Raw genomic sequence first — 13,006 nt, 5'->3', positions numbered from 1 at the left:
GTTAAAAATAATTGGAAATTTTCTCAAATAATTACTAATTTTTTTGGAAAATACCCAAAGTGGTACATGTGTTGACAAAACTGTCACATAGTGTTGACAAACTATTCTCTAAGTGTCAATACCATGTGATAATTTTGTCAACACATGTAACACTTTTGGAATAAATAAAAATACTTTTAATTATTTGAAATTTTTTTCAAAATAATTAACCATAAATCATTTTCCAAGTAATACCATTTTTCTTACCCATACAAATCCTTAATAATGAATAAATATAGAATTGACTCTAATTAGGGTCGAAAGAAAAACATGAAGACACATAATTATACATTGACAAAAATGATCATGTTTTGGTCATTTTAAAACTTAAAAACCATTCTTCATCATATGCAACGATTGGTATCTCATTTAAATTTGAACTTCAACAATGCTTCTTTAATCAAATGTAGTCATCATCGATTAATATCTTAACATGATTTGCAGTACGTGCCTATTAATTATAATATTGACGGACAAAAATGAAATCAAATACAGATAAAATTTTGGTAATTGTACTTGTTCGAAGGGTATTATTAATCCATGCTTACTCTTTCTAAAATGGGACTGAACTTATAGATCCGACATGATTTGTAACGAAGTCCGCTCAAATAAAAAATTGAGACCTTAGAAAAAATTGATCTTTGCACAATAAGAAATTTACTTTTGTGAATCATTAAAATACAAAGTTTAAGATGATTTCCATTCAAGATAGGATTTTTGGGATGGAAAGATTTTTTAATAGGCAAATCTTGATAATACATCTTTAATATTATCTTTGTTATAAAAATTAAACAAGGTAATTTAAAAAAAATCATATTATATTTTGAAAATTATTTGATAACCATAAATGATTCTAATTAAACTGGATCACAATCCAATCTATTGCTACCTCAATAATTTGACAAATTTTCCATCTAATCATCAATTATTTTTATATTAATGCTGGAATGACCTTAGTGGGGGACATCTTGACGTGTTGGCACATGCATGTCTATAGATGTGTTCCATCGAGATACGCATAAAATGCATCTACGGACATGCATGTGCCACTATGTCAAGATGTCCCCCACTGAGGTCACTCTAGCACGACTCTTACATTTTTTGCTTTGGTGAGTTGTGTGTGACAATAGTTAAATATACCATTTTTTGTGGAAGGGGCATATAGCATCTAATCATCAATTTGGTTCTTAAAACATTTCATGAGTTGATAAATAATAAAAATAAATTAAATATTAAATAATAATAAAAAAAAAGAAGCAAAATTAGGGTTTGGGCCTTTGGTGTCCTTGAGTGGAAGAGGACATTGGATTGTAATGGGTGAGTCTGCACCTGATCTCAAGGACACTAAAACTGTACCGCTGTATCCCACACAGCTATCACTCTCTCAAGGGATACGTTACTACCCTATTAACTGTTGTCTACTGTACATAGTTGTGTTTTTCCTAAGTTACTCCATCCATTAGAATTTAAGGCTCCCAGTCTTTTTCATGTTTTTGTACTAAGTATTTATAAATTTGCCAGTACCCCAAAGATTTTTCATTTACCATAATGGCCCCACATTTTAAAATTTGGGTGTTTTTATGAAAAATGGCCCTTTATATTTCACAAAGTTACTAACTTTACTATTTCTTTGAATATTATGCAAACAAGTGGGTGGTAAGTGCAAATGTGGGACACTTTGACATGGTGGAGCGAGCAGCGAGCATGTTTGTAGATGCGTTTTACTCATATCTCAGAGAAAATGCATCGATGGGCATGCGTGTGCCACCACGTCAAGATGTCCCCCACTATGATCATTCCAACATTAATCATCCATAATTTAACTCTTTTACAATTACTTTAAAATATATATTTTAATAATTGTAAATTGATGATTATATTTTATTATAATATATTATAAAGGTTTTTCTATAAGAGTCGTTATATTCTGACTCAACCATACAAAATCATAAAGATTTTTTGTTGTATATCTCGAAGCAAAGGACCTACGGATATGTGAATGGAGCGTACAAAAAAGTGAGTTAGATTATCACAACTCTTTTTATAATTTAAAATATTAATTATGATAATTTTAGAGATAACATAATAAGAAAGATATTTCTATAATTTTAGAAAATTAAAAACTAATTAATGTGATTACATGGATCATAGATTGTATCGCTATTCATTTTGACAAAAAATGAGTACTAATTATAAGGTTAAATGTAAATGTGGAATAATAGAAAAGATAATTATGTATCCAATTTCAAAATTATTTATTTTTATCCAATATAATTGTTTGGTCACACTGCTTCCTTATTTACCCTTCTTGTGAATCGGTACATGAAAAGAGTCCAAGTAGCCTTACTAACATAGTGAGGAAAAACAAGTCTTACCAAGACTCATCCACCGTAAAAAAAAAAAAAACAGAAGTTGAGATTCATAAAACAAATCCTCGAGATTCATAACAAATCTTGAGGTCTTATTAACTTGCCTCGGAGTTTTATGGTGGATGAGGCTTAGTAAGGCCTTTTTCCTCAATATGTTAGTCAGAAAAATGTGTTTGTCAACAATCGTACCTCTGGTAATTGTATTCGTAAACGTTTTAGTTTCAATAAAATAAATAATTACTTTAATAATTTACCTTTAAAATTTAACTTTCACACCTTATTAGTACCATGCAGCCTCCATATATTGCATATCTTAATGAAATTGGCCCTGATAGAAAATTTGTGGAGATCTGATTGATGGAGAGCAATTAGGAGCCAAATAAACATTGACTTGTAAAATATCAATCAAGCATCGAAGACAATCGATTTTTTGTTTTATTTGTTGTTGCACGAATTTAGATGGTCATTAAAGTTGTATGATTTCAAACAAATGTTTATTTAAAAATTTCATTCTGGTAAAAGTAATTTTTCTTAAAAGAAATGTTTGATGGTGTTGATTTTTACCGGGGATCTGAGATTTTTACCTAAGAAAGAATATTTCCAACATTTTCTCGCAAAGCAACTTTTCATCATGGATGAAAAAAAAATATTTTCCCATTCCAGCCCCTATGATGATTTTTCTATTTCCTAATTTTATCCTCTCTCGGTTACTCCAATCATCAAAATTGAAAACCAACTCATTTTTTTTTTTTTTTTAAGTTTTTCTTAATGCAATCGAATGATGAAATTCATTTCTCTATGATCATTTTCTTGAAGGATTCATATTCACCTAGAAATGAATTTCCTGCTTTACAGAAATCCTAATATTTACTGAGAAAAAAAAATGAAACCCTAAGATTTATTTAACCATGGTCAAAGAAAATTTGTAGGCTGATCGAATCATCATGAGTCCTCTATCATTGGAGGTGTCACCCTAGTAAATTAGTAAAGACATTTAAATTGTTAATCACACGACTTACGTTCAAATCCCATTAAACCCACTTTCACATTGACTATTATCGACTTTACTTGTCTTATAAAAAAAAAGAAGGAAAAAAAAAAAAAACGAGCCTTTTATCGATTAGTTCTTAAATTTAGCAGTCAACAATTAAATAAGTAGTTCGCAATTGACCTAATAATCATAATCATGAACATTTGCCAAATTATATCTGATCAAATAAAAATATTTCAACCCAACAACTTATGATCAAATAAATTTTTATTTCAAAAATAATAATAACAAAATTTAAAGGGAAGGGAGAGACTGAAGAGGACCAGAACTGCCTCTTTGACTATATCAAAGAATCAGAACTATAACTATTTACTGTCAAAATCTAATCAACATCACCAAAACATGAGATTGTTTCCACGATCTGTCCCTTACAACATTTATGGGAACTGAGACAAGCGCATCTGGGAAAGGGACATTATGAAAGCTACAGTGTTGGAAAATAAAATGGGTAGTTTTATATACTAAATACTAAAAGGGTAAAAATGTAAGATAGATAGATAGAGAATCTGACACACGTACACACCCACACGCGCAAACTATAAACACGTGAGTGGGGTTGGCTTGACTGAACGAGAGAGGTTGGGTTTGGGGGACAGGTGGCTCAGAGTCTCACGTGGGTAAACCAGTACTTGTGTGAAGGACAGACATTACTTTACTATATTAACCATCTCCCTCAATACCTACTCTCTCTTTCTTTACAGACTTACTTACCACTTCTATGAGGTGAAAGATGGATTGGTTGTATGAAAAGAAATGTCGAGAGGATGCCGTACACATGCCTGTCAAATGGATCTTTTCTGGATCGGATCCATGTCATTGGATCCAAATTCAGTTGGATGACAATGGATTGTCTTTAATGTGTTAGAAGTTTAAGATTTGACAAGATGATCATCCTCACTGAAAATCTACTTATTTTAAAAACCTCTAACTTATATAAGACAGAAATTAGTGTAATAGATTTTATCACAATTATTGTCCCATGAACTGTTCCCTATATAATAAAAGGTAGCATTCGACAAACAATTTTAAGGAGATAATGTTGGAAGATAAAATTTATCCTATATGAATTAGATGTTTCAGGGTGGACTGATTTTTGTATGAGAATGATCTTTACAATGAGATCATTCTCACAAAAAAATCAGCCCACTCTAAAATTTCTAACCTCATAAAAATGGTTGATAAGTTAAAGAATTTTAAATTGTCAATTTTTACAATTAATTTGAAAACCATTTTTTGATGGGGTTAGAAGTTGTGGAATGGGCTAGTTTTTTGTGAGGATGATCTACTCACCATAAAGACCGTCCTCACAAAAAATCATCCCATTCCAAAACTTTGAAACCTATATAGGATAAAACGTTGGCTACCGAACATAATTCATATATATTATATTTTGATAAAAGATATTACATAATTTAGGTTTAGGATCAATTTTTTATTTTGTTTGGCAAACCATATCAATGGACAATAATTACCAAGTGAAAATAATTATCTACAGATTGGTGAGATGACCAAGACCACATCCCGAGAAGTAAAGGTCTTCATTTCAAATCCCGCATTATGGGCTACCCTTTGAGATTTATCCCATAAATTACTTGGAGGGTATGGAGGAGGGGGGATGCACGTGCCCTGATGATTAGTTAAGGTGCTCTAAAAGACTTGAGAACCATGTCTCCCAAAAAAAATTACTAGTTGAAGGTAAGTTTTGAATCTAAGGCATGTTATGTTTTCGAGATATGTAATATATACAAATAATTTGGATATATCATGTTGTAACCATCAAGATTCATGTTTTAACAATAGAGATTTCAGTTTTTTATTATTATTATGAGTCATTAGTTGCATCTTTGGACTCATGAAAAATTGACACGTAAAAACAAGCAATCTATACCAATAAAAATATATATATAAACTCCAACTTTAGAAAAAAAAAAAACACACACACACACACATATATCTTAAGGATGTGCCATGAATCATAGGGTTAAATATCAATAATTAAAAATTTTTTTGTAGTGATCTCGATTACTTGTTTTTATTAGAGTTGTTTTTTCATTAGAGCACGGATCCCGATTCAAAATTACATGTTAGATCAATTAATGTTCAACTTTAATAAGACTTACCTATCCTCTATAACTATATTTCTTTTATGAATCATTATCTATTATTAAGGAATGAGATTTGTAACTTGTTAAATGAAAAATAAATAAATAAATATATAGTAAGGAGATCATCCTCACAAAAAATCAGCACAATCTAAAACTTCTAAGTCCATCAAAAGTGATTTAGAATTGTGAACCATTGTTTTTTACCGAAAATTTGTAAATAACTTTTGATGGGCTTAAAAATTTCAGATTGGACTGATTTTTGGTGAGGATGATCTTCTTACTATAGAGATCATCCTCAGAAAACATCAGCTTAATCCAAAACTTTTAAGCTACATAAGACAAGTTTTGGCAGTGTTTTGTAATCTTAAGATTGTCAGTCGAATGCCCCCTATATATATATATTGGAAAAGGTTGCACGGAACGAGGGACCATCCACATTTGAGCCACGTGGACTACTCCATTGGTCCAAATGACAACTTAGCCCTCTTGCTTGTGATCTAGACTGGGTTTGAAAAAAATCTAAAAAATATATATATTTTTTAAGCCAGGTCTTAAGTTGAAAAATGGACAGTCATTGAACTCCTAGATTTAAAATTTAAATCCAACAGTGAAAAATCTCTTTTTTCCACGTCTTTGTATTGGGGAATTCATAAAATTTCATGTTGTGGCATTCGATGGGTGTATTTGGGCGCTTTGTTGGCAAGTGGTCCATATAACCGCACCTCTCTCTCTCTCTCTCTCTCTCTATATATATATATATATATATATGGGTTAGAAGTCTCAGAATAGGTTGATTTTTTGTGAGGATGATTTCTATGGTGAAGAGACCATCCTATCCAAAAATCATTTCATTTCGAAACTTCTAACCTTAATTTACAAGTTGTAGAATCGTGAATCATCTAAATTTTGTAAACAACTTTTGATGTGGTTTGAAATTTCGGGATGAGCTGATTTTTGGTGAGGATGATCTCCTTATCATAGATATCGTCCTCACAAAAAAAATCAGCCCATTCTGAAACTTCTAACTTGTACATTGAAAAATGTTTGGCATAATGTTTGACTCTCTTTAGGGCCTTCGAACGCTAATATATATATATATAGGAACGGATCAAGGGACATGAAAAAATATATGTAAAAACAATGTAACATTAATAAATTTTCCAAATATGGGTTAGAAGTTTCGAATTGAGCTGATTTTTTGTAAGGATGATCTCTATGATGTGAAGATCATCCAAAAAAAAAAAAATTCAGTCCAATCTGAAACTTCTAACCCCATTAAAAGTGATTTAGAATGTGGACCGTTGATTTTTTGCCAATTTCTACCAATAATTTGTAAATCACTTTTGATGGATTTAGAGGTTTCAAATTGAGCTGATTTTTTGTGGGGATGATCTTCTCATCATAGTGACCATCCTCGCAAAAAATCAACTTAGTCCAAAACCTCTAACCCATATTTTGAAAAACCATATATATATATATATATATATATATATGTATGGGTCCCTTTCAGCAACAAACATTTTGACAAACATTTTGGCAAAACATTTTTCAAAACATGGGTTAGAGGTTTTGGAATCGGCTGATTTTTGGTGAGGATGATCTCTACGGTGAGGAGATCATCATCACCAAAAATCAGCCCATTCCAAAACTTCTAGCCCCATGTTTACAAGTTGAAAAATCGTGGATCGTCCATTTTTTGTAAACCATTTTTGATGGGTTAGAAGTTTTAGAATGGGCTGATTTTTGGTGATGATGATCTCCTCACCGTAGAGATCTTCCTCACCAAAAATCAGTCTATTCCAAAGCCTCTAACCCATATTTTGAAAAATGTTTTGCCAAAATGTTTGTCAAAATGTTTGTTGCTAAGCATTTCCCATATACATATATATATATGAGAAAACATATGAAAAAACTTTCATTTTTCAAAATAAGAGTTAGAGGTTTTGGATTGAGCTGATATTTTGCAAAGATGGTCACTATGATGAAAAGATCATCCTCACAAAAAACCAGCTCAATCAGAAACTTCTAAATCCATCAAAAGTGATTTACAAATTAGTGATAAAAATTGGTAAAAAATCGACGGTCCACATTCTAAACCACTTTTAATGGGGTTAGAAGTTTCAAATTGGGCTGATTTTTTTTTGGATGATCTTCCCATCATAGAGATCATCCTCACAAAAAATCAGCTCAATCCAAAATTTCTAGCCCTTATTTTAAAATTTTATTAAAAACGAAAGTTTTTACATATGTTTTCTCATATGACCTTTGAACCTGACCCTATATATATATATATATATATATATATATATATATATGGGAAATGTTCAGCACCCTAAGTTTTACCACACACTTTAACAAACGTTTTTTGTCCTACATGGGTTAAAAGTTTTAGAATGGGCTGATTTTTGGTGAGGATGATCTCTATGATTAGAAGATCATCCTCCCCAAAAATCAGCCCATTCCGAAATGTTGAGCCCCATGTTTACAAGTTGAAAAATCGTGGACCGTCCATTTTTTGTAAACTATTTTTGATGGGGTTAGAAGTTTTGGAATGGGCTGATTTTTGGTGATGATGATCTCCTCACCGTAGAAATCATCATCACCAAAAATCAGCCCATTCCAAAAATGTTTTGCCAAAAAATTAGCCATTGAACGGGATCCATATATATATAGGGAAATGTTCAACACCCTAAGTTTTACCACACACTTTAACAAACGTTTTTTGTCGTACATGAGTTAGAAGTTTTGGAATGGGCTGATTTTTGGTGAGGATGATCTCTATGATTAGAAGATCATCCTCCCCAAAAATCAGCCCATTCTGAAATGTTTAGCCCCATGTTTACACGTTGAAAAATCGTGGACCGTCCATTTTTTGTAAAACATTTTTGATGGGGTTAGAAGTTTCGGAATGAGCTGATTTTTGGTGAGGATGATCTCCTCACCATAGAGATCATCCTCACCAAAAATCAGCCCATTCCAAAACTTCTAACCCATGTAAGACAAAACACGTTTGTTAAAGTGTGTGGTAAAGCTTAGGGTGCTGAACGGGACCCTATATATATATATATATATATATATATATATAGGTATATAGTGGTTTACAAAAATCGAACAGTCCACGATTTTTCAACTTGTAAATTAGGTTTAGAAGTTTAAAAATGAGCTGATTTTTAGCGAGAATGATCTCCTCATCATTGGGACTGTCCTCACAAAAAATCAGTCCATTCTGAAACTTCTTTGGCATAATGTTTGGCTCTCTTTAGGGCCTTCGAACGCTTTCCATATATATATATATATATATATTTGTTGTGACGCATCTCAAGTTAGCCTTATTTGTTTGTGCATCTTTCTTTTCTTTCTCTCATGATTTCTATTGGTCAACAACGTATGTGTGTGTATAGGGTGGCATTAATGAGCCAACACATTTGTCCTGTGTGGCTTAAAATTTTCAAATTAAGCTGAATTTTGGTGAGGATAATCTTTATGGTGAGGAGAACATCCTCACAAAAAAATTAACTGAATCTAAAACTTTTATGTCCATAAAAAATGATTTAGAATTGTGAACCATCAATTTTTTATCGAAATTTTGTAAACCACTTTTGATGGACTTAGAAATTTGAGATTCAATTGATTTTTGGTGAGGATGATCTCCTCACCATAGTGATCATCATTACAAAAGACCAACTCAATCTAAAACTTTTAAGCCACATAGGACAAATGTGTTGGCTCCTAAACCTAACTTACACACACATATAATATCTCTTTAACTTTAGTATCCTCTTTTATCCCTTTAACTCACTTTATTGTCGTTCCTCTTCTCCTCCTTTCTTGATAATACCTTTTCAATTTTATTATTATTATTTTTCCATTTTTTACCTTTCTTAACCTTAAAGAAGATGTTGGTGCTCTCTAGTAGTTGCTCGATAAATGAGAGAAAATGTGGGTGACATTTGTGTCTCACTTCTTTTTTTAACAAGTAATTGTTTATTGTTATTTTAATTAATAGCGTACCAACCTCCTTTAATAGCAATTCCCGACTTATCTTTCTTAAATATTTTTAAGAAAACATTTTTCTATTATTTTTAAATACAAAAATCAAGGATTTATTTATTTATTTATCATTATTCAATGACATTTTTGCAACATCACAATCTCAAAAACTTATTTATAAGAATACAATTAAACAATAAGAATAAAATCCTTATTCTTTTATCTTAAAAGATAAAATAATTTTATTTTTTTAACAATAAAAATAATGTGTCATGCATAATTTTACTTAATACAACAAAAACTCTAAATTAAATAGTGATTTCTTTTTTCAAATATTCCTTTTTAATTTTTTCAAAAAAACAAGAGAATTTCTAATGACATACTACCTACATATAAATATCTATTTAATATAAAAAGGAATGGTGTGTTATAAGTAAAACTTGGCGTGCCATTAGAATCTCTAGAAAAAAAAAAAAACACAATGCGAGTTTTTATCCCCTTAACTTATTTGAAGCAGAAAAACATGAGGAAGATAATTGATTATATTCAGTTGTTGTATCTTGGAGGCGTCGTTACATCAGATGATTATTTTAATTTTAATTTTTTTTTTCAATTAATCAAATTCTCCAAACACCCCAATTGGATTAGATTAACAAATTTGAATAATCAAAATAGGTATTTATATCCTCATCAAAAGCATCTCTCTATATATTCTCATGGACAAATTACCAAATCAAAATTTTATCAAATACACTGAACCCTGAGCTGTGCTATGCTGTGACTTTGAATGAGTCAAGAAAGGTGGTGTGGCCCACAACAATATGGAACTATTTTTGGGAGAGAATTTGATGCCCCCAATGACAAGAAAGATTGATGTCTTATTGTGCCCCCCTAAATGTCGCACTTTTTTTTTGTTTTGTTTTAGCCGACCAAAAAACAATTTGATTGGTGATTTACTAACCCTTGATTTGATTACTTCAAGAAATTGTCAAATCAATGGTTCAAACTCAACAAAAGTTGGTCCAATTATTTGTTGAATGAGTGGGTCCAAGGAGATTAATCTGATGGTGAATGTCTTCTTCGAGAAATGGTGTAGATTGGGCCCACAGAGGGGGTGTGAGGCATAGAGAACAACTCCAAATAGCAAAATAATTTTAAAAAACAGTGCCAAACAAGTACAATATAATGGGAAATACGTGGAAGATTCCATTGATGGTCACAAGACCTTACTACCAGCTAAGCTGACAAACATTTTCAATAAGATTTGATAGATGATAAAGCAAGCAAAAGTTAGATGGGATGGGAAGGAATCAAACCAAAGTCATCAGGGTTTGCAGGGCTTCTCTAGCTATCAATCATCATAAACAATGGGCTTTTTAAAAAGAAGTTGGGTTGCTAATGGGCCGGGCCGGTCCGTACATATGTGATGCAATGATATTTGGGCTGCAAATTGTAACCCAAGCCTGGCTCGTTTAATGGTGGGTAAATTAGGAGGCCACCTACTTTTGAAATTTTGGATTTTTTTGGGTCTGGTTTTAGGGGGATAAAATTGAACCGAACCAACTCGATTTTGATCCGGTTCAAGTGGAAATCGGTTTTGGTTCAAGTTTTGGATTTCGGATCTATTGTATATCCCTATATGGTGGTCATATTTTTATAGGGGTGTTTTAGTCAAACATGGAAGGGAGAAAGAATGAAAGGTGATTTAGACTTAGCCCACCAAATTTTGCTGAATAATTGAGAAATCCATTGTGTTTTCTTGGCATCAATCTACATTAGAAGACTAATAGAAAATGACCTAAATACCCACATCTTAAAACTTTAGGAAAATCCCTTGTTTTTTTCTTAGAAAATTTGTGATTTCAAACAAGCTCTTGAACCTCTAGGATTAAATATTTTAATCTATTGGTTCGGCCCAGATTGAAACCCGATCATTTATTTTAGCCCGAAACCCAACCCAAAGCATGTCTCGTGACATGTTGCCTTTATCCGATCCGTTTCTATTGGTTTTGTTTGAAAAAAAATGACTGTTGGCCGCCCCAACAGTTCTATTTCATCCTTCCCTTTATAATAATAAAATTATTAGAAAAATAATTATTTGGGATGAAAATCAACATTTGAAAAAAAGTACGACTAGGCCCGATGCCAAAGCTTGAATAGCACCACGCCTAGTCTTGGGCTTTTGTTATTTGAGAAGCCCGACCAGTTTGCATCCCTACATATCACAAGAAAAATACCTTGAAGCACATTACAATGTTACATTGCCCTCCAAAATAAGTCTAATTTTGCTGAATTTACATTGATTTGTGAGGTGTTCGGTGGACCAGCCAGTAGGGCTGTCGATGGGCTAGGTTTGGGCCCGAATTTGAATGGTCCAGATTTAATCGGGTTTTGTTATGTGATTTCACATGCTCGACAGGCGTAGAATATGATGCAAGCTTAGCCCGGCCTGATAACTTAATGGACTTAATTCATTACCCAAATCCAGTCCATAAAGGGATGGTCTAGATGGGCCAAAGCCCGGCTCATTGTGAGTTCTACCATCAAGTTAGTTAAAGGGAAGGCCAATCCAAGATAATGAAACTCAAAGGGGTTCCTCACGAAATAGGAAGATTTTTCAGGGAGTGATACAAGAAAATACTTCCATGAGCTCTAATGCCAACGTCATCCCAAATTCACGAGTGCGTTTTTGTTGACGCAGGGGCATAGAGACCATGCCTCATTATTGGAGGATGATTAATGTTGGAGTGACCTCAGTGGAGAACACACGGGAGACATCTTGACTTGGTGGTGCGTGCATGTCCGTAGATTTATCTCCTTGAGATACATATAAAATGCATTTACGGATATGTGCAAGCCGCCACATCAGGATGTCTCCCGTGTGTTCTCGCTGAGGTCATTCTAGCACGACACTTGGAGGATTTTGTTGTAGAGTCCCTCTATCATAGATATATTTTTCACACATTTGGATTATTTGATAATTAAAACAAATCCAATATACTTTGCAACATTATTTTTTACTTTTTGTGAAGTAAAACTAATCTTACCAATTTAGTAGGATTTGAGTCTTACTAAGGGTTGTTGACCTCACCTTGCAGGGTCAAAAACATAGTGTAGAGGATAAAATTTGAGAGCTGCGCCAACACCCCAACTTTTATGTATTACACCTCAATATCCACAATTTCTTAGTACAATTTGATATCACCTCAATTAAAGATTAAAAAACACTCTCCAAACATTACAAAGGTTTGGCTCAAAGTATTTGAACATGTCCTAATGTGTTCTATGGTTGAAGTTATAATTTCAGCCAAATCTATAATATTGAAGAACGTATTTTAATCTTTAATTGGGGTGTGATAAATAATTTAAGAAATTAGAGTATAATAAAAAAAATTGGGTGCCAATAACAGTTCTCTAAATTATTGATTTCAGAATTAAATTGAACAATGTGT

The sequence above is a fragment of the Akebia trifoliata genome, chromosome 13, assembly GCF_017979445.1.
Source record: "Akebia trifoliata isolate Shusen 1 chromosome 13, ASM1797944v1, whole genome shotgun sequence".
NCBI lineage: Eukaryota > Viridiplantae > Streptophyta > Magnoliopsida > Ranunculales > Lardizabalaceae > Akebia > Akebia trifoliata.
Note: the sequence above shows the minus strand (reverse complement) of the source record.